The sequence below is a fragment of the Pipistrellus hanaki genome (genome assembly GCF_964339955.1).
Source record: "Pipistrellus hanaki genome assembly, chromosome: 1".
Classification (NCBI taxonomy): domain Eukaryota; kingdom Metazoa; phylum Chordata; class Mammalia; order Chiroptera; family Vespertilionidae; genus Pipistrellus; species Pipistrellus hanaki.
The window spans coordinates 80468402-80491007 of NC_140503.1; the positions used below are offsets into that span (position 1 = coordinate 80468402).

Here is a 22606-nt window from a genome sequence, read left to right on the forward strand (position 1 = left end):
TGAAATCTGGTTAATTCCAGACTCTAAGAAGCCATTGAGAATCCTCAGGTAACCTCAGAACCTGGAAATTCCTTAGGATTCCAGAACAAAGACAGACTGTGGACTTGAGGCTATTTTTCTGGTTAATTTCCATTTAAATGTGAATACCAAGGAGTGTAGAGCCTTCATAGAATATAGAGATATGGGCGAGGGGAGCTAAGGTCTTTTAGCTCTGGCATAATAGAATGAAAACTAGATTTAGAATCAGAACATCTAAGTTCAAACCTTTACTTTGCTATGTAAAATTGGATGAGTTAACTGAAATAGTCTGAGCTTCCATTTCCTCATCTGTAAAAGGGAGACAGTAATATTTCAGAGCTGCTATGAAAAGTTAAAGGGTATAGTGAAGGTTAAAAAAAAAAGGTTGGAACAGGGTAAGCATTCAAAAATGCTAGTGAATATAACTCCTGGTCACCTTAATAGTTGTGGTCTGCCTCAATTGCTGATTCCTTAACCAGTGTCCTAGTCACTGTGGTTGCAAATCTAATATCCATTCCACTCCAAGTCCACACCAGTGGCTCACAAACTTAAGTGCATCCAAATCACATGGAATTCTTGTTAAAACACAAGTTACTATGAACATAGGAGTGCATATATTCTTTCTGATTAGGGTTTCAGGGTTATTAGGATACTAGAGGCCCGATGCACGAAATTTGTACAAATGTAGGTCCTTGCAGCCCCGGCTGCCTCAGTCCTTGCAGCCCCTGCTACCTCATGGCTCCCCCCTCCCCCCCATCTCCAACATGGCCCTGCTCCCCACCCACTGGCTGTTCTGGAAGGTTGTTCCACCATCTGGTCTAATTAGCATATTAGCTCTTTATTTACCAGTATCTAGGATATTCCTGGAAATTGGATCACAAAATCAAAAGGCAGTTTCATTTTTAATTTTTTGAGGAAAATCCATACTGTTTTCCATAATGGCTGTACCAGTCTGCATTCCCAGCAGCAGTGTGTAGTAGGGCACCCTTTTCTCCACATTCTCTCCAGCACTTGTCAATTGTTGATTTGTTGATACTGGCCATTCTGGCATGTGTGAGGTGCTAACCACATTGTTGTTTTAATTTGCATCTCTCTGATGATCAGTGACTTTGATCATTTTTTTTTTTTTTTCATATGTCTCTTGGCCATCTGTGTGTCCTCTTTGGAGAAGTGTCTGTTTAGGTCCTTGGCCCATTTTAAAATTGGATTGTAACAGTCCAAGTGTCCATCAGAAGATGAGTAGATAAAAAAGATGTAGTAGCCCTAGCCTGTTTGGCTCAGTTGATAGAGTGTCAGCCTGCAGACCAAAGGGTCCTGGGTTTGATTCTGGTCAAGGACACGTAGCTCGTTACAAGTTCCTTCCCGGTCCGGGCCCAGGTCAGGGCTCATGCAGGAGACAATGAATTGATGTGCTTCTCTCACATTGATGTTTCTCTCTGTCTTTCCCTCTGTCTTCTCCTTGCTCTAAAATCATGGGAAAATATCCTTGGGTGAGGATTAAAAAAAAAAAAAAATTTTTTTTTTAAACCTTTGGTACATTTACCCCATGAAATACCATGCAGCTGTAGAAAAGAAGAATCTCTTACCCTTTGAGACAGCATGGAAGGATCTGGAGAATATTTTGCTAAGCAAAATAAGCCAGTCAGCGAATGACAAGTATCACATCATCTCACTTTTATGTGGAATGTAATGAACAAAATAAGCTGATGAACAAAATAGATCCAGAGATATCAAAACGTGGAACAGATTAACAGATCTCAGAGGAAAAAGGGGAGGGTGAGCAAAAAGAGATTAACCAAAGAACTTACATAAATAGCCCATGAATATAGACAATAGTGTGGTGAAAGCCTGGGGGGATGGGGGGGAGGGATAGGAAAGGAGTAGAAGGGGTCAATGGAGGGGGGGGGGGTAGGCACATCTGTAATACTTTCAACAATAAAGATAAAAATAAATAAATAACCAACCAACTCTGGAGATTCTGATCAGTAAGTCTGAAACTGGTCCCAATAGTCTGCATTGTCCCCAAGTACTGGTGATAATCTAGGGGCCACACTTTGACAAGCATTTATGATAATCCTCTTCTTCTCCTTGGTGATTGGTTTAGAAAGGGGCATGTGATCTAAATCTGCCAGAAAAGATGTAAGAGGAAGTCTGCTGAGAGTTTCCAGGAAAGGTTATCTCAGTCCTGAGGAAGAAGCAGGAAAAGCTGGTCCTGTTTTTCTTCTGGACATGGTGTCAGGACATGATGCCTTAGAACTGCCATAGCATCTTATCTTCATCCTGAGGATGAAGCTGGTCTAAGGTAGAGAGCAGAGCCAAGAGAATCCCAGGCAGCAGAACTGCAGTCCTATAGACCCCTGTGACTGTGTACTACTCTTTTTACTTATGTGAGCTATTGTGTAAGCAAAAAAATTAAAACAAATTTTAAATACAGTTTGAGTCAGAGTTTTCTGGTTTACAGCCTTAGATATTCTAAGTGATGAAGCCATTGTATTGATATGTTAAATCTTATTCTCTGCAACTCTAAGCTATAGAGTGGGAAAGTATTTGAGTTCATTTAAAATTGTGCTTTGATTTCTTTTTTTAAAACTAGTAATTTTCTTTGATACTTTCTTTTCCATTTACCACCCCTACCTACTCTCACATCTTACCCAATCCTCTGGGGATATGCTATAACTGTCACATTTGAAAGGAGGCAACTGCTCCAAACTTGCATCTCATTTACAAATGTGGGGCTGCAGAATGCATTTCTGGTTGAATGCATGATTACAGTTTTACTGGCTGTCTTCTTCCTCTTATATTCTTCTGTTTCTATGCATTGTTATTTTCTTGCAACCACAGCTAATTAGTATCTTAATCTGTCTTCTTTCAGACTTTAATTTCAAATTCTAGAATTTCCCAATTAGGTCAACATTAATTCTACCATAATTTCAAACATACCCAGTCCTTCTGTGTTGAATTTTTGCTGGAAAGAACTACAGCAACAATTAGGGCTGCATGATGCAAATTCCTGAGTCCAAAATCGTGACTAAGATTGCTAAATAAATAAATAAGTAAATAAGTACGTAAATAAGGAGCTCTCTAGGGAGCTGAGCCAGCGCAGCACCTCCACATGGAGTGTGAGGAAGGGGGCAGTGATTCCCCCCACCCCTTCTTTCAATCTTAGTTTGGACAGCTTCTTTATTCAAAACATCAAGGACTGTTGACAGATGAATAAAAAGAGTAGAGGCTCATGGGATTGCTAATGAGATACAGAATGACCTTGGAATCAAGATAAATTTCTGTCTGTTGGCTCCCCTGACCATGGGGAAATGAGTTAAGAGCCTCAAGCCAATTTCTACTGACAGGTATCCTTATCATGGTTAGCAGTGCAGCACACGTTCTAGTTGGCTTCTGAGAGGGAAGGCCAAGGGCCTCCAGTTGTGTCCTCCTATCAGAGAGCAGGGCTAAAGTGAGCAGATTGGTACTGATGTAGCATGAAGCACACTATCTGGTAGGAAAATAAGGTTCTCAGTAATTATAGCTAACATTTACCACAAAATTAAAATTTTCAGCCCACAAATTCGGGCAAGTACTAAAATGAAGAATTTTTTTCTGTCTTACATGGAAATATATAATTGATAAGACAACATAGTAGGCTTAAAGCTTTACAGTCACAACTCAGGCGTACAGAAAGGATTGTTTATATTTCTATTACTGAACTTAGCTCAAGCCCCTATTTGCTCAGTTGGCTGAGAAGTGTTACTTTTACCACAACATGAAAAATTCTATTATTTCCTGATATCAAATGCATTTTCTCACTCCCTCTCCAATCCCAATCATTTTTCTAGATCAGATCATATTCCAAGTATTCTCATGACGTCTTGCCTGACTATTCAAGCTAGAAGTAATATTTTTCCCCTCTGAGTCCCTGGAGATGTTAATGACCCTTTTCTTATCTTGTCCTGTCTTATTTTGCAAACTTAACTAAGCAGCCCTTGGAAAGCAGGATTATAGAATATCTTTTCTTATATTCTTCATATAGGATTTAACACATTGTACTTTTGCATGTAGTGGTCATTCAATAAATAGAAGATCACTGGTTGATTCTTTTTTTTTTTTTTTAAATAAAGTATATAGCACTGTAGATTCAGAAATAATCTAAGAAGAGAAATTTCTCTCATAGAACCTAAGAGTAGGCATCAGGGCTTTTGCAAACTCCCTGAATTGAATGCAAAGTAAACATTTTCTGGGAAGAAGGACCATAACTGTCACAAAGGAGCTCTTGGTTACTTCCTACATGGTAAGAATTACTGAACAAATTTATTCATTTTCTTTTCTTCCTGACAAAACTAGGTCATAACACCATGTCCATGCTCTCCCAAATGGTTTGGTAGTGAGAGTTCTCTTGGGATGCCTCAGTTCCCAATTTTAGTTGTTCCTGAAAGAGAAACTGAGATTACATGGAATTCATGTACTGTGCTAAACTGATTGTATTTTTTAATTACACACTATTAAAAGGACTGTGTCTCCAAGTTCCAATAGAGATGGTGCATCTTGGTGATTAGATGTGTGTACTCAAAGCCAGATGACCTGCACTTTAATCACAGCTCTGTCACTTACTAGTATTAACCTAAAAATATAAATCCAAAATGAAAGGCAACAAACATTTTTTTTTTTTTTTTAGATAAAAAATAATTGTAATCCTGCGATTAGATTCAGGCACAAAACCAAATTATGAGATTAAGGCAAGGGATTTTATGAGAAAGGGAAGGGAAATCATTGAATGAATAGAAGGAAGGAATTTATATTAGTGTTAATCAGTTACCTTTAAGCTATATATGGCTAGTTAATGATTCTAAAGACTGTCCATAATCATCAGTTCAGGTGGTCAGTATGTCTGCTTTCTGTTAGCTTTATAAACAACTATTTTAATGAAAAGGTTTGTTTGATTTAGTCCAAATGTTATTTTTCCGAGTTCAAACATTACAAAGTTTCAAGGGGAAAGACGTGCAATGCAGTACCTCTGGAACAGCTGACCTAACTCTGTTTTAAGATGGCTCCACTAATGTCAGCTTTTCACACTAGCTGTCTGATTTTCAACAAATTACTCAAAATCTCTGAATCTATTTCTTCATCTGTAAACAGGAATAATAATAGTGATTAATTTTGGGGATTTCTCAGAAGCTTAAATGAGTTAATGCATGTAAAGCACTTAAAATTGTGCTGTGCAAACATTACTTAGGAGGAGAGCAAAGATGGCGGTGTAGGTAAGTGCAGTATTTGCCTTCTCACACAACCACATTAAAATCACAACTATATTATCATTCAGAACTGCCTGAAATCTGGCTGAATGGAAGTCCTACAATTAGAGAATTAAAGAAGATACCATATTAAAAGTTGACATTAGTGGAGCCATTTTAAAATAGAGCTAGGTCAGCTGTTCCAGAGGAACTGCCTTGCACGTCTTACCCTTTGAAACTTTGTAATGTTTGAACTCGGCAAAATAACTTTTGGACTAGACCAAACCAACCTTTTCATAAAAATAGTAGGAGGGGCAGAAACCTATGTGCGGCATTTTTGTTTTTTTAAATCAGGAGGTATATCTTGGCTACGGAGGTCCCCTGTGAGGAACAAGGAGTCCCAGGCCCACACCAGACCCCTCAGCGCAGGGATCCAATGACAGAAAGAGAAGTCTCTATAACTTTGGGCTATAAAAACCAGCAAGGATTGTAGCTGAGTGACATGGAGGGTTGCTGGAGTCCCAGGCAACAGACTTACTCAGACTTACTCCCTCTGAGCTCCAGCGCTGGGACAGCAGCTTGAAAGGATCCAGAGACATATAATGGGGATGTCTGGAAGCTTTCTCCCAGACAAAAGTGCTGGCAGAGGTCATTGTTCCTATGCTGAGACTTTCCCACCACTGTGCTGATAAGTAGTTGCCATATCTGAGTCTTCATCAACCTGGCTCACACTGTTTGCTCTGCTCTGCTAATTCCCTGAGGCCATGCCCCACCCAGTTTGCAGTGCTACCCAAATTGTTTGCAGTGGCTTTTCCATATCAATGTTCTGTCCTGCCTCAGGCTTCAGATTTTCCTAAAATATCTCAAACATGCAGTAGTTGGCCTCAGCATGCCCCATACCTCTTAATAAGTGGCCCCAGGCTCAGCAGCCTTCCAAGTTTCACAGATTGGCCTCTCCTGGGCACCTCCAAGCCCAACACAAGTAACAGCCACCTTCAAATTGCTCTGTAGCTTGTGCCAGGTAGCCCTAGGCAGGTCATGAGGAGTAACTTCATTAACACCTCCCAGGAGGTCCCAGAGCCAGTGTACCTGGTGGTCAGCTTCAGACCACACCAGATTACAACTTTACTAAATCCATGAGTGACGCTCTGAAGGGGAAGACCTGGTGAGCAACTAAGCCCCACTGAAGTAAGTCCTGCTCCAAAGGGGTGTCTCCTGCACAGCAGCTCTTCTGCTGTAGTCACAGATTGTTTGCACAGTCGATTGGCCTGGGAGTCAACCTCTCTCAGGGATGCCAATAGCAATCAAGGCTCATCTACAATAGGCTAATGTACTAGTAGACAGTCCACACAGAGGCACACCTAGAGTTCCCAGCTCAGTGACTGGGGAGGCTGAGCCACTAGGTCCTACAGTACACCTACTACACAAGGCCACTTTACCAATCCCAACAGACATAGCAGCTCTACCTAATACATTGAAACAAAGTGAAACAGCCAAAATGTGGAGACAAAGGAACATGTTGCAAATGAAAGAACAGGAAAAAAAAAACCATAGAAAAAGAATTAAAAGAATTGGAAACTAGAAAGCAGGAGGAGAGTCTGAGGGAGCTTTGGGACAGCATACAGTGAAGAAACATATGTATAATAGGGGTGCCAGAAGGATAAGAAGAGGAGCAAGGATTAGAAAACTTATTTGAAGAAATGACAGAAAACTTCCCTGATTTGGAGAAGAAAAAAAAAAAAAAAAAAAAAATCACACAAACACAGAGAGTCCCAAACAATATGAACTCAAAAGACCCATGTCATAATTACAGTGGCAAATGTTAATGACAAAGAGAGAATCTTAAAAGCTGCAAGAGAGAGACAGAGAGTTACCTACAAAGGATCTCCCATCAGATTATCAAATTATTTCTCAACAGAAACACATCATGACAGAAGGGAATAGAATGAAATATACAAAGTGAGGCAAAGCAAGGGACTGGATCCAAGAATACTTTATCCAGCAAGGCTACCATTGAAATGGAAACTATCAAACTACCAGGTACAATGGTTATGGGGACGCTCAAGGATCTGAGTGAGAACTTCAAATAACCTAGTGAGAACATAAAAAAAGGACCAATCAGAAATAAAGGATACACTAATTGAAATGAAGAATAATTTACAGGGAATCAGCAGTACAGTAGAAGATGCCAAGAATCAAATAAGCAATTTGGAATAGGAGGGAGCAAAACACACCAAACAGAACAGCAAAAAAAATGCAAAAATATGAAGATAGTGTAAGGATTCTCTGGGACAACTTCACATGTACCAATATTTGCATCATGGGATTGCTGGAAGAAGAGAGGGAACAAGAAATTGAAACCTATTAGAAATATAATGACAGAAAACTTCCCATACCTGGTGAAAGAAATAGACGTACAAAATTAGGAAGCATGGAGAGTCCCAAACAAGATGACCCAAAGAGGCCCACACCAAGACACATAATAATTAAAATGCCAAAGGTTAAAGACAGAGAACCTTAAAAACAGCAAGAGAAAAGCAGTTATCTACAAGGAAGCTCCCATATGACTCTCAGCTAATTTATCAACAGAAATTTTACAGGCCAGAAGGGAGTGGCAAGAAATATTCAAAGTGATAAAAAGCAAGGATCTATAACCAAGATTACTCTATCCATCAAAGCTGTCATTGAGAATTGAAGGTCAGATAAAGAGCTTCACAGACAAGAAAAAGCTAAAGGAGTTCATCACCACCAAAGCTGTATTTCCTGAAATTTAAAGGCTATTCTTTAAGAAGAATAAAAAAAGATAAAAATATGAACAATAAAAATGGTAATAAATACATATAAAAAATTGAATCTAAAAATCAAAATAAATAAATAAGAAACCTAATGAACAAAATAAAGTGATGAATAAAATAGACCCAGAGGCATGAAACATGGAACAGACTGATGAATCTCAGAGTCTTATTCTCTCTCAGGGAGGGTGAGATTAACCAGAAAACTTATATGCATATATGCATTACCCATGAACACAGACAATAGGGTGGTGACAGCCTAAGTCAGGGAAGGTTCTGGGTGTAGGGGAGAAATGGGGAGAAAATAAGAGGGACATCTGTAATATTCTCAACAATGAACATTTAAAAAAATAAATAAAATAATGCCTTACACATATCATAAGCACAATGTGTTAGCTATTATTGTTTTTGTTGTTAAACTCTACCTCTTATTTTCACTCATTCATATTAGTCACAGTAAGTGTATCCTCGTTGGCCCTTTTCACCACCATATTCTTTCCTGGGTAATTACATTAAGGCCAGATCAGAGTGATTAATTGATTGGCAGGAATTATTCAGTTTTACTCTTTATTAGGTACTAGAGGCCCTTTGCAGGAAGATTCCTGCAAGAACAGGGCTTCTGGTGGGCTTCCCTCCCTCCACTGCCACTGCCACTGCGCTTTCCCTGCCGCCTCTGTCCCCCATCACCACCCCCCACTTTTCCTCCCGCCCACCCCGCCAGCTCTTTCCCTCCTGTAGCTACCTTGTTTTCTGCTTTCTCTCCCTCTTCCTTCTATGCTGTCTTCAGTCTTCACTCCTCCCTCAGCATATGCAAATTAACCACCATCTTTGTTGGGTTAATTTGCATACCCACTCTGATTGGCTGTGGGTGTAGCAAAGGTACAGTCAATTAGCATTTTTCTCTTTTATTAGTGTAGATAATTCTGTGTTCTTACTTGAGTTTACTTGGTACTCTGAGTTAAAGTTCTCACACTATGGGACTATTTCAGTCATTTTAGAAGAGCAGAGAATTAAAATCTTGAATTTCAATGAATATGCCTTTTTTTACCTAGAAAATATTTTTTGAAAAGTATTAACAAAAATATTCTTTATTCTAAGAAAAAGTTAGTATGATTCTTTTAAGTTGTTGCTGTTAACTTAGAAGGAGGGAATGAATTGCAGAGGATGTGAACAGATTAAAACCAGTACTGCCTGGAACTAATTTTTCCCATTGGCTTTATGATTAGCCCTTTTAAAATGATGAAAATATTTGATTAGTCTCAGAATGTATAAATTTAATTTGCAGAGATTATATGACCTGTGAATATTTAGTTACCACTTTTGAGATAAGAAGAAAAATAATGAAGGATTTTTTTGTGGAGGAAAGGATTGTGCCAAATGAGCAATTTGTCCATTAGTATTTTTATGAGGTGACTGGCAAACATTTGAGAAGGCTGGAAATGTGTTGAAACTGTGCTGCAGAGATTCTTCAGCTAAGTGCACATGCTGTGATATACTGAATACTGAATCTGCAATTACAATTAATACCAACTACTCCATTCCAAGGGGCCTAAGAATCCATGGAGTTAGAATATATATTTAAGAAAGAGAACAGTTTTCCATTTGAGTCTAGGATAATGAAAAGTTGGATAAAAATTGAAGTTATAAGGAAATAAGAATACAACTTAGCAGAAAATAGTTGATACATACAAATGGGTAATTTTCAGAGAGTTTAAATAAAGTTAAATTTATAAAGGTGTTGGCAGAGTATAGACAAATGACAATAATAGTGCAATAATCTTAGTCTCCTAAGGGAAAGGATGGTGCCTGTCCATCCTGGGTCTGAACTAGTGAGAGGAGCTACCAATAGTCATAATCCAGGAACTTGAGAGCAAGTGAGAAAATGTTGAGAATCAGCTGTGCTGAGAGAGTCTCTGCTAGGAACTCTGAACACTGGCTAAAGTTAAAGGATGGTGGGTATGTAAACTGGTACAGCCATTATGGAAAACAGTATATATATTCCTTAAGAAAAACACAAAAACACAAAAACTAAAAATAGAATTACCATATGATCAGGCAATCCATTTTATGTATATATTCAAAGGAGCTCACATCACTATCCTATAGAGATATCTGCACCCCCCACCCCCACCGTGTTCATTGCATCATTATTCACAATAGCAATGATATGGAAACAATCTAAATGTCTATCTAAAGACGAAAGGATAAAAAAATGTAGCATATCAGAATGGAATATCATGTAATGGAATATTATTCAGCCATAAGAAAGGAAATCTTATCATTTGTGACAATATGGATGATCCTGGAGGACATTATGTTAAGTGAAATAAGCCAGACAAAGGCAAATATTATTTGATATCATTTATATGTGATAGCTAAAAAATCTAAATCAGCAAAAATGAACAGAACAGTTTCTAAGGGCTGAGAGGTGGGGGAAACAGGGAGATATTAGTCAGAGGGTACAAAGTTTCAGCTGTGCAAGATGCATACATTTTTAAGATCTAATGGACAACATGATGACTATAGTTAATAATATCATATTAAAATCTATTCTCTTAATGGGACATATGTACTCAAAAGTTGGTAAGAGAATAGATCCTAAGTGTTCTCACCACATACACAAACAAAAGGAAAATATATGAGGTGATAGATTAATTAGCTGACTAGAAGAATCACTTCACAATGTATATGTAAATGAAAACATCAGGCCCTGATATGCACCTTAAATATATACAGTGTTTATTCTTGCATCTTAAATATATACAATGCTTATTTGTATGCCTTAAATATATACAACTAGAGGCCCAGTGCACACATTTGTGCATGGATGGGGTCTCTCTGGGTGGTCTGCTGGAATCGGGCTAAATGCCCTATAATACATGGGGCAGATCCTCACAACAAAGAATCAATTATCTGGCCTAAAATGTCAATGTTGAGAAATCCTTGGGAGATTTACTGATGGAATATCCTCCCCCAACAATATCTTTAGGTCTTTTCTTTAGGTCTGATCAGATTCAACCTCCTGACTAGAGGGTTAAAGTTATGCTGATAACATTTTTTTGATTTAAGTGGAAGAAGAGATGAGATCTAAACATTCAATAGTTATATTTGACCTAAATTCAGTTTAGGGTAAGGTGCTCTTGCCTTCAATTGTGCTTGGGATTGTCCAGAGACTCTAGTCCAGAGTCTCTAGTCCAGAGACTCTCCATTTCTCTCTCTCTCCAGAGAGGCAAACTCCCATAGGCTTCTAGCAGCTTTGTACATTGACTTTCAGGCAGTTATCCTATTTTTAGGCCTGCTTCACCCCACTTCCAGGGTTAGTCCATAGTTTTCCCACTGGCCAGGTATACCTTTCTCAGATCTGCTAAATCCGTTATTTCTTGCCCATTTGTATTTGTATTTTGATTTCCCAGATTCTCTTGCCATTATTATCTCTCTTACTCTGTGTTTTTATTTATTTATAATTTTTAGTGATATTTATGTGGGATTTTGAGAGGGGGCAGAGGATAATGAGGGCATTTGATTTTCTATCTTCACCAGAAATATAAAATAATTTTTGCTTCTCCAGTATGTTTTTGTAATAATGGTTGCTCCATTTGCCTGCTAATACCAGGAAATGGCTTTTCTTTTCATTGTTAAGGGAATGGATTTATTGGGAATCTTGTTTTGTTTTTTTGTGTGAGATAAGGTCCAGATTGAGTGTTACCTCAAGAGTTTCCATTGTTACTAAAAACAAAACAAAATAAAACATTTCCCAGTATTGCTTTTAATCTCTCTATTTTTTTCTTTAACTATTTCATAGCCACTCATTTAAAAGTAGCATACTATTGTCTACCAGCTTATCCATATAAGCCTTATTTCCTCATTAATTGAATCATTCATGTATTCACACTCTCATTTATTCCCTGACTCATTTACATATTCAGTACATGTTAATCTCTGCTATGCATAAGGGTCTGAGTGAGACTTATAGGATATGAAGTTGTCACATAATTCCTGCCTTTAAGTAGTTTGCAATCTTCTTTGCACCTTTTGGAAGTAAATTAAATTGCATGTCATGTATCCATGATAATGTGGCATACATATCATAATCTGTGTATATATAGTTAACCCTCACCCAATCCACTGATTTTTAGAGAGAGTCAAAAGCATGAAGGGAGAGGGAAAAAGAGAGAGGGGGAGAGAGAGAGAATAAAAAAGAGAGAAAGGGGGAAGGGAAAGAGAGAGAGAGAGAGAGAGAGAGAGAGAGAGAGAGAGAGAGAGAGAGAGAGAGAGAATGCCATAGCCAACGGGAAATCACTGCTTACTTTCCTTTGTGGCTATATTGAGTCCTTAGGCAGTGAAGCTAAAAACTCATTGATAAAGACCACAAAGGAGCTTCTAATGATCATGCTCTTTAAGCCACCAGGAAATGATTTCCCTAAAATGAATCAGCAGATGACAGTGTCCATATGCACAGTAGTTCTTCCGTGATACATGGTAGGGATGATAGTGTCAGCAGCCTGCCTTGGTCTAGTCTTATATTTCTTAAGAAATACAAGTGCCTTTGGTTAAAGGAAAAAGATGACCTTTCACTTTTGCCCCCAACTGCCCTTTTACATTTTGAAGACCCTTTTAATGTTGGGGCAATCAAGCTGGCAGGGGAGGGCACTGCACTTTTGTGTATCTTAATCTTACATTTACAGGTTTTCATTGTATACAAGGTAATCAATCCTACACTTGTCATTCTATATACAGTCTCTCTAGATTTCTACTGTGAAGGCTATCCAGGTCTTTATGAGTTGACTGCTTTGAATTGTCTGTCTTTTTAATAGCTTCTTGTCCTGATCACTCAAAGCTAATATGTAAGAGCTAGAGGCCCAATGCACTAAATTCGTGCAAGGGGCTCTGCCCTCACAGCCATGTTGGCTTGCCTTGCCCTCGCAGCCCCGGCTGCGTCCTGAAGGTCATCATCTGGAATAATGTCCAGAAGGTCGTTCAGCTGTCTGGTCTAATTAGCATATTATGCTTTATTATTATAGATTATTATAAATAGTATTGAACACATGAGGAATAGTCATAGGAACTAAAGCAAAAGTTTTTAGGGCAAGCCATTCTTAAATTCTTGGTAAATACTGGTACATCTATGAGATAGGGGAACCTCACAATTATTTCACTGCAAATTTCTCCATTGCTTTCTGCTCCAAATTATCCCCAAAATATAACTCAGAGGGAAGGTCCCTGCCAGTATGCTTTCCATTGAATTCACCACAGCTTTTAGCACAATGTCTCCTTGAGAGAAGAAGCACCTCAAGCATTTCTTCACTGACCGATGGATGGATCCAAGCTGCAAGGAACATTGTTGGATTTCTATGTCTCCATGGAAGAAGGATGAGCCCAAAATATAGATCTGAATTGACAGGTCTATGCAGAACATCAAAGGGAAAACATATGACATTGTCTATGTCATAGACAATGAGCACCAACAATGCCAATGTCAGGAATTAGTCATAGATTTGGGTAGCCAATATCTAGAAGACTAGATGAAGTGTCCCAGTCTGAAACTAAGAAAATATTGAAAGGGCCCCTGGTGGGGAAGCAGTTATTTAGAACTTCGTCCCAATATGCCAAGACTGTGGATTTGATCTCTGTTCAGGGCACACACAAGAAGCAACCAATGTATGCCTAAATAACTGGAACCACAAATTCATGTTCGTTCTCTCTCTCTCTCTCTCTCTCTCTCTCTCTCTCTCTCTCTCTCTCTCTCCCTCCCTCCCTCCCTCCCTCTCTCCCTCCCTCTTTCCCTCCCTCCCTTCCTCCCTTCTTCTTTCTCTCAAATCAATAAATTAAAAAAAGGAAAATATTGAAAGGGTCATAAGCTTATCAAAAGCAGAATGAGAGATACAGATGTGAAATTAAAAGGTAAATTAAAATAGAAAAGTAGGCATGACTTGAAGTCTTTCCTCCTTTTTTTTTTTTTTTTTTTTTTTAAATATATTTTATTAGCCGAAGCCAGTTTGGCTCAGTGGTAGAGCGTCAGTCTGCGGACTGAAAGGTTCCAGGTTCGATTCCGGTCAAGGGCATGTACATTGGTTGTGAGCACATCCCTGGTAGGGGGTATGCAAGAGGCAGCTGGTCGATATTTCTCTCTCATCAATGTTTCTAGCTCTCTATCTCTCTCCCTTCCTCTCTGTAAAAAAATCAATAAAATATATTAAAAAAATATAGAGAGATAGAGAGCTAGAAACGTTGATGAGAGAGAAACATCTCAGCTGCTTCTTGCATCCCCCCTCCCCCCTCCTCTACCACCCTTCCTCCTCCTGGGGATATGCCCACAACCAATGTACATGCCCTTAGTAAGAGACAAGACCATGCTCATGGGTTAAATCTGCATGAAGACGAATTCTCTGAGAGTTATAATGCAGTGTTTGGGTGAGGATATCATCCTGCATGCAATGCCCATGCATTTCCCAAGGTTATTCGTGTAGTGATTTCTGTGTGAACTGTGTGTACCCCACTGTGTGCACCCCAGTGCCTTAACAAAGCAAATACTCAGTAGGTATTTAAGAATTGCCTTTGCTATTTTAAGAGTTTTGATTACTTTTTGAATAATAAAAATCAGTGTTACTTAATTCAAGTGACTGCTTCATAGTCTGAACCCAAGATGCTATTTTAAAATGTTCTTCCCTCATAAAGATAAATATGACTTGATCCAGCAAGATATCTTCTTGTCTGTGTCCCTTGAGATCCTGAGAGAGCCTCATACTAGGGCATTAGCCCTTTGTCAGCCACAGCCCAGGAGCAGACCTGCTGGCACAGGAGCAGACCTGTTGGCACAGGAGCAGGCCTGTTGGCACAGGGGCTAGGCAGGAGAAACTCTCATCTGCATCCCTGGAATCCCTGAAAGGACTTTATATGTGGCTCCAGCTTCTTCACAGCCACAGCCTGTCAGCCTGCCAGCAGTTCTGAAGGTCCAGGGTCCCAGTGGGAGACACTCCCATGTGTGCACTGGGGAATTCTGAAAGGGCTCTGAACCCCAATTCCCTCATATCCTCAGCCGGCCAGCAGTTCTGCTGGCACAGAGACCAAGTGGCAGACTCTCTTGTCTGTACCCATGAAGATCCTGAAAGGGCGCTTTAGCTGGCTCCAGCCCCTCTAGTCAGTGTCAGGGATAGTCCAGCCTGCTCAGGCACTTGGCAGGAGACATGCCTACCCATGCCTCCAGGGCCAGGTGGCAGATTTCAGTCTTGGTGTGGAACCATTTCAAGCCATGGTCCAGGCCAGTCCTTCCCGCCCAGGGACCCATCCAGTGCTCAGGCAGTAGTCATCCCAGGGTCCTGGTGGGAGCTACAGATGCTGCACGCCTGGTAACAGGCCCACTGTCTGAGGACACAATGGAGACCCTGAAGTGGATACTTGTTCCAGCACCACTTTACTGAACAAGGTACATGAGGCAGTCTTATCCACGTAGTGACATCCACATGAGACCCTTGTAACAAGACTGCCAACCACCAATCTCACCGCATCCCCTGCAGCAGCCTCATAATCAGCTCCAGTACAGCACAACCATGATTCTGGAGGTCATCCTATCAACCAAGGAACAGAGAGGAGGTTTTTACTTGAAATACTGGAGGAGGTGTTTGCTCCTGCAAATATACAGACAAAAGTGCAAGGCTACAATGGATCATGAAGAATAAGGCAAATGTGACAACACCAAAGGAAACTAATAAAGCTCCAGGAACCAGTCTCATAGAAGTAGAGATCTACAATTTGCCTGACAAAGAATTCAAAATAATCTTCATAAAGACAGTGAATGAAAATGCAAGCAGCACAGACAACTAAACAAAATCAGGAAAACAAGGCATGAACAAAATGAGTGTAATAAAGAAATAGAAATCATAAGAACCAAACAGAAATATGCCTTAAAGGTAAAACTGTCTTCCAGAAATGAAGGGGAGAGAAGGAAATTTCCAGACAAACAAAAGCTAAGGGAGTTCATTACCACTAGTCCTGCCTTACAAGAAATTCCAAAGAGTCCTTTAAGTTCAAATGAAAGAACACTAACCTCATGAAAACAAAACTCACTGGTAAAGGTAAATATATAGCAAATTTAGAATCCTAATAATGTGATGGTGGTGTGTAAATCACTTTTATTTTTAGTATAAAAGCTGAAAGAATAATATTAAAAATAACTATAGCTACAATAATTTGATAATGGATGCACAATATAAAAAAAGATAAAGCATTACATCAGTAGTATAAAATGTGGCAGGAAGAGGAAAATGTGGTTTTTAAAATAAGTTGAAGTTAAGGTGTTATCAACTTAATATAGACTTTTGAACCCTGTAAACATCTATAAAATGTTTTATTAAGTCTCATAGTAACCACACAAAAAAACTTTTAGTAGTTACACTAAAAATATAAATCATGAAGAAAGACCATAAGAGCCCTAACCGGTTTGGCTCAGTGGATAGAGTGTCAGCCTGCGGACTGAAGGGTCCCAGATTTGATTCCAGTCAAGGGCATGTACCTTGGTTGTGGGCACATCCCTAGTAGCGGGTATATAGGAAGCAGCTGATCGATGCTTTTCTCTCATCAATGTTTCTAATTCTCTACCCCTCTCCCTTCCTCTCTGTTAAAAAAATAATAATAATAAAATATATATATTTTTAAAAAGGAAGACAATAAGAGAGGAAGAAAGCAACAAATGAATTAAAATAACAGTAAAAAACCAACAAAATAGTAATACCAAGTCCTTACATACCAGTAATTACTTTAAACATAAATAGATTAGAACTCTCTCCTTATAAACTCCAGTTTAATTAAAGGTCATTCAGAATGCCCTTACTCTAAAAACTGAGTCAGCTGTACATGAATGAAATATTCTGGGTTGTTCATTTTCAGGCATAGGAAGTAACATTTCTTGTCAAGGAAACTCATTCAAAGGTCCTTCCAAATCAATGCTTGAATCATACAGAACTGTTAACAATGATGATGGATCAGGGCAAAGAGCACAATGGATAGAAGCTATGAAAGCAGAATTTGTCTGAGATTCATTTAGCTGCAATGACTAAGTAAGACCAAAATAGTTGTGTCATATGATTGTGAAGCATTAATTGAAAATTTATAAATGGGTGACTTTTAGAGCCTGTTGGAGAAAGACCAATTGTGTCTGAGTGTCACATCAATTGCAACTATTGCTAACAAAGCAAGATATAAAAATGAAAAAGCTTTCAAGGATCTGACTAACTTCTGGATGACAGCCACTCTTGGATGATGTTCATATGCTTGAATGATGTCCACAGCTTGGTTAGTGGTAAGTGATAAGACCAAATGTCTAGGGAGTTTCAACTTAGGCTTTAGCACTCTTATGGCAAAGGGGAGAGTGTATGGACTGGCCTGCGAGAGCAGTCAGTATCTTTTGTCCTTTGTACTTCTGTGTTTGGGGCGGGCTCCTACATTTTTTAAAATCTATTTTTCCATCTTTGCTGAAAGGGAAATCTGGCAATACATTTTGTAATATTCAATCTACTTTTTTAAAGGTTTATTTAAAAGGCTTTTATGTCATTAGCCCTGACTCAGCAGTTTCTGTTATTGCTGTTTATTTCATTAAGCAAGATAGTAAATAATTTATTGAGAAAAAGACAAAAAAATCAATGAAGATGAAGTTGTGCTAAGATAATTTATGCCTCATGCTTTTATCGTCTACCAGCATACATGGAACAAAAATATTTATGGGCTTGTACTATCTGCTTTTTACTAGAAAACATGTATTTTATTTTTCTTTGAAGGTTCATGATATTTAACTTTTATTTATTCTAGGAATTGTTTTTTAAAACACCAATTCATGTCAGAACAAGTCATCCTTTATCAGACACTTGCCTTCAACTTAGATGGCTGACTGGGCAGAAGTGCTTGAACATTATTTAATAATTAAAAAAGCAGACATAATGCCAGACTTTCAATTATTTTTTTTTTCTGTAATAAACAACATTCAGAGGGAGAATCTCTGATCACATCAGACCTTTGGGTAGTTAAGAGCCTTTGCTGTTTCCCATGAGTATTTGCAATCTCCTATCATAATCTACTAAAGAAAATCCCTTTTACATGTACACATCTGGGGTGTTGGGGTGAATAGGAAATAAATGTTCAATATTTGTCTCATTCAAATAATCCCTTTAAGAAAGAATTGCTTCCTATGAACTAAATCTGATCTCATTAAGAAAGCCAGAGGTGATTAAGTGATTAAGAGGAAGGTCAAGCTATTTCATTATTTGTCCCACAAACAGATAGAGTCTGGATTGAATAACTTTTATTTTTGAAGACAACTAAGTCAGGCTGAAACAACTCACGAACTTAAGGCAAATCTTTCTACTAATGTTACATCTGATTTTGCTTTTGATGCTGCAACATGAGAACACATCAAATAACTAGCACACTGCTGTTCTCACATAAACAGCAGGCACGCTACAGGGGATAAACTCTCATAAAGACCAGGATTTTCAAAAGCATTATTTCCTATTCACTATTATTAAAGTTTATAATTATTATTTGCTCAGTTTCTTAGGTATTTATTCTAATTTAACTCCATAATTTGCCACCAGTTGAATAAAACACTTCTAGGTAAATATGTTTATTCACATCAGGTTTTATTTCTCAAAGTTGTCTGTTTGACACAGTTTTTATGAGAGCCTTGTGACCTCTTCCAATTTGGACTGGATGCTTTCTTTACCTGGTATAGAGTTTCCACCCTGAGTTTTTGCTTCTATCTATCTATCTATCTATCTATCTATCTATCTATCTATTTATTTATTGTTAAAAGTATTACATATGTCTCCTTTTTTTCCCATTGACCTCTCCCTGCCTGCTCCCTCCCCACCCCACCCCCCACCAGCACATGTCTCTATCCACCCCTACTGTCTGGGGCCTTTGGTTATGCTTATATGCATGCATATAAGTCCTTTTGTTGATCTCTTATTGCCCCCCCCACCCCCTCACGTTCCACCCTCCCCTGCCTTCCTTCTGAGGCTCGACAGTCAGTTTGATACTTCTCTGTCTCTGGATCTATTTTAGTTCATCAGTTTATGTTGTTCCACAAATGGGTGAGATCATGTCATATTTATCTTTCTCTGATTGGCGTATTTCACTTACTACCATAATGCTTTCCAGGTTTATTCTTGCTGTTGAAAATGGTAAGAGTTCTTTCTTTTTAACAGCAGCATACTATTCCATTGTGTAGATGTACCATAGTTTTTTAATCCACTCATCTGCTAATAAGCACTTAGGCTGTTTCCAAATCTTAGCTATTGTAAATTGTGCTGCTATGAACATAGGGGTGCATATAGTCTTTCTGATTGGTGTTTCTGAGTCCTAGGGATATATTCCTAGATGTGGGATTACTGGGTCAAATGGGAGTTCCATTTTTTATTTTTTGAGGAAACTCCACACTGTTCTCCACAGTGGCTGCACTAGTATGCATTCCCACCAACAGTGCACAAGGGTTCCTTTTTCTCCACATCCTCTCCAGCACTTGTTTGTTTATTTTACTGATGATAGTCAGTTTGACAAGTGTAAGATGGTACCTCATTGTCATTTTGATTTGCATCTTTTAGGTGATTAGTGACTTTGAGCATGTTTTCATATGTCTCTTGGCCTTCCTTGTGTGCTCTTCCGAAAAGTGCCTATTTAAATCCTTTGCCCATTTTTTGATTGGATTGCTTTTTTTCCTTTTGTTAAGTTGTATGAGTTCCCTATAAATTTTGGATATTAAACCCTTATCAAATGTAACATTGGCAAATATGTTCTCCAATGAGGTGGGCTTTCTTGTTATTTTGTTGATGGTTTCTTTTGCTGTGCAAATGTTTTTTTATTTTGATATAGTCCCATTTGCTTATTTTCTCCTTAGTTTCCATTGTTCTAGGAGATGTATTAGTAAACATATTGCTAAGAGATATGTCTCTTATTTTGCTGCCTATGGATTCTTCTAAGATTTTTATGACTTACTGTCTTACGTATAAGTCCTTTATCCATTTTGAGTTTATTTTTCTGTGTGATATAAGTTGGTGATCTAATTTAATTTTTTGCAGGTATCTGTCCAATTTTCCCAACACTATTTGTTGAAGAGACTGTCTTGACTCCATTGTATACTCTTGCCTCCTTTGTCAAATATTAATTGAGCATAATGATTTGGGTTGATTTCTGGGTTCTCTGTGCTGTCCCATTGGTCTATATGTCTCTTCTTGTGCCAGTACCAGAGAACAGTGGCTTTGTAATATAGCTTGATATCTTGTATTGTGATCCCTCATACTCTGTTCTTCTTTCTCAGGATTTCTGTGGCTATTTGGGATTCCAACCCCCCCCCCCCCCCCCCCATATACATTTTTGGAGAGTTTGTCCTAGGTTTGTGAAATTTGTGGTTGGTATTTTAATGTAGATTGCATTGAATCTATAAATTGCTTTGGGTAGTACGGACATTTTTATAATGAACTCAGTATATTCTTCCACTTGTTTATGTCTTCCTCTATCTCTGTTTTAAACATCCTATAGTTTTCTGAGTACAGTCTTTTACATTCTTATTTAGTTTATTCCTAAGTATCTTAAATTTTTTGTTGCAGTAGCAAATGGGGTTGTTTTTTAAATTTCTCTTTCTGTGAGTTCATTATTGATGTATTTAAAAAAAACCATAGATTTTTTGGTGTTGATTTATATCCTGCTACATTGCTGAATTCATTTATTAAGTCTAGTAGTTTTTTTAATAGAGTTTTTAGGGTTTTCTATGTGCAATATCAGGTCATCTGGAAATAATGATAGTTTTACTGCTTCTTTTCCAATTTGGATACCTTTTATTTCTTCTTCTTGTCTGATTGCTATGGCTAGCACTTCCAATACTATGTTGAACAGGCATGGTAAATGTGAGCATCCCAATCTTATTTCAGTTCTTAGGGGAAATGGTTTTAGTATTTGCCCATTGAGTATGATGTTGGCTATAGGTTTGTCATATAAGCTTTTATTATGTTGAAGTATGACCCCTCTATTCCTATGTTGCTGAGAGTTTTTATCAAAAAGGTTGTTGGATTTTATCAAATGCTTTTTCTGTATCAATTGATATGATCACATGGTTTTTGTCTTTCAGTTTGTTTATGTTTATTGATTTGTGGACATTGTACTATCCTTGTGTCCCTGGAATAAATCCCACTTGGTTATGGTACATGATCTTGTTAATCCTTTCAAAGATCCAGTTCTTGGTTCTGTTGATCTTATGTAGTTTTTTATGGTCTCTATATCATTTATTTCCACTCTGATCTTTATTATTTTCTTCCTTCTACTTACTCTGGGCAAGTTTTCCATTTTTAATCACTCTGGGGTATTAGGTCTTCTGCTTTCTACATTCTATGTTTTTCTTTTTCTTGGTTTACTCTCTCTTTTCCTCTCTGTCTCTTTCTCTCTCTCTAATTTTGGTTGAGTATCTAGAGATATTCTGGTATTTCATGAAAAAGTGTGTATGATTTTTTTTGTGTGTGTATGAGCTTAAATATCTGAAAATATCTTTATTCTATCCTAACATTTGATTATCCTATATAATAAAAGGGTAATATGCAAATTGAACGACAGATGACTGGTTGCTATAACATGCACTGACCACCAGGGAGCAGATGCTCAACACAGGAGCTGTGCCCTGGTTGTCAGTAGCTCCCACAGGGGGAGCACTGCTTAGCCACAAGCCGGTTAATGGCTGGTGAGCACAGCACCGGTAGTGAGAGCCTCTCCCGCCTCTGCGGCAGTGCTATGGATGTCTGACTGTGGCTTAGGCCCACTCCAGCCATTAGTTGTACATCCCCAGAGGACTCCTGGACTGCTAACGGGCACAGGCCAGGCTGAGGGACCCCTCCTCCCCTAGTGCATAAATGTTGTGCACCGGCCTCTAGTATTGTAATTTGATATTCTTGGTATAGGATTCTCTGCTAGGTTTCTTTTCCTTCCTAAGGGAAACAATTGTCTTCTAGCTTCCAGGGTTGCTAATTTTGGAAAATCACACTCTTCTGTGTCTCCTCTACTCTCAATACTACACCTCTGGCGCTTCAGAGCGCCAAGTAAGGGGTTGTTTTCCCCACACCAAGCAGTTCTCTGATAGCAGATAGCTGTCCTATAATTTAATTCTGACACTATCTACTTGAAGACAGTGTCAAATCCCCCAGTTTAAGTGCTTAACCACACAAGACTGTCTCCCTCCCTCTTTCTACTTCAGATGCCAATGGCCAGTCCAGGTGGTTACGTGTGGGTCTGATCAACTGACTGGCTATAAATTGAACCCTCCTCAGGTTGGATTAACTTGCAGAACCACTCACAGGAGGCATAAAAACAGTTTACTGACTAGACCACCACTCATTACAAAGGATAGTAGGGTACAAATGAACATCTATATGAAGAGATACATCTGGTGAGGCCCGGAAGGGTCCTGAGCACAGGACTTCCATCCTCATGGAGTTTGGGGTGTACCACCTCCCAGCATGTGGATGCATTCTTGTTCACCAGCCAGGAGGCTCTCTGAACCCTGTGCTTTGAGTTTTTATGGAGGCTCTATTACATAGGCGTGAT

The 22606-nt window shown here is 38.6% G+C and overlaps 1 protein-coding gene across 6 annotated transcripts in view; it reads left to right on the forward strand.

Moving 5' to 3' along the window:
* AKAP6 (A-kinase anchoring protein 6) overlaps positions 1-22606 on the forward strand; it is a 456973-nt gene that overhangs the window by 67904 nt on the left and 366463 nt on the right. Inside the window, exon 1 of one of the 6 annotated variants that reach the window (XM_084874313.1) lies at positions 16089-16104. The exons of 4 other annotated variants lie outside the window; for them this stretch is intronic. The gene's annotated coding sequence lies outside the window, so the exon portion shown is untranslated. Of the gene's footprint in view, positions 1-16088; positions 16105-17297; positions 17328-22606 lie in introns of those variants that run through there. One more of the 6 variants, XM_084874312.1, reaches the window with a different exon arrangement.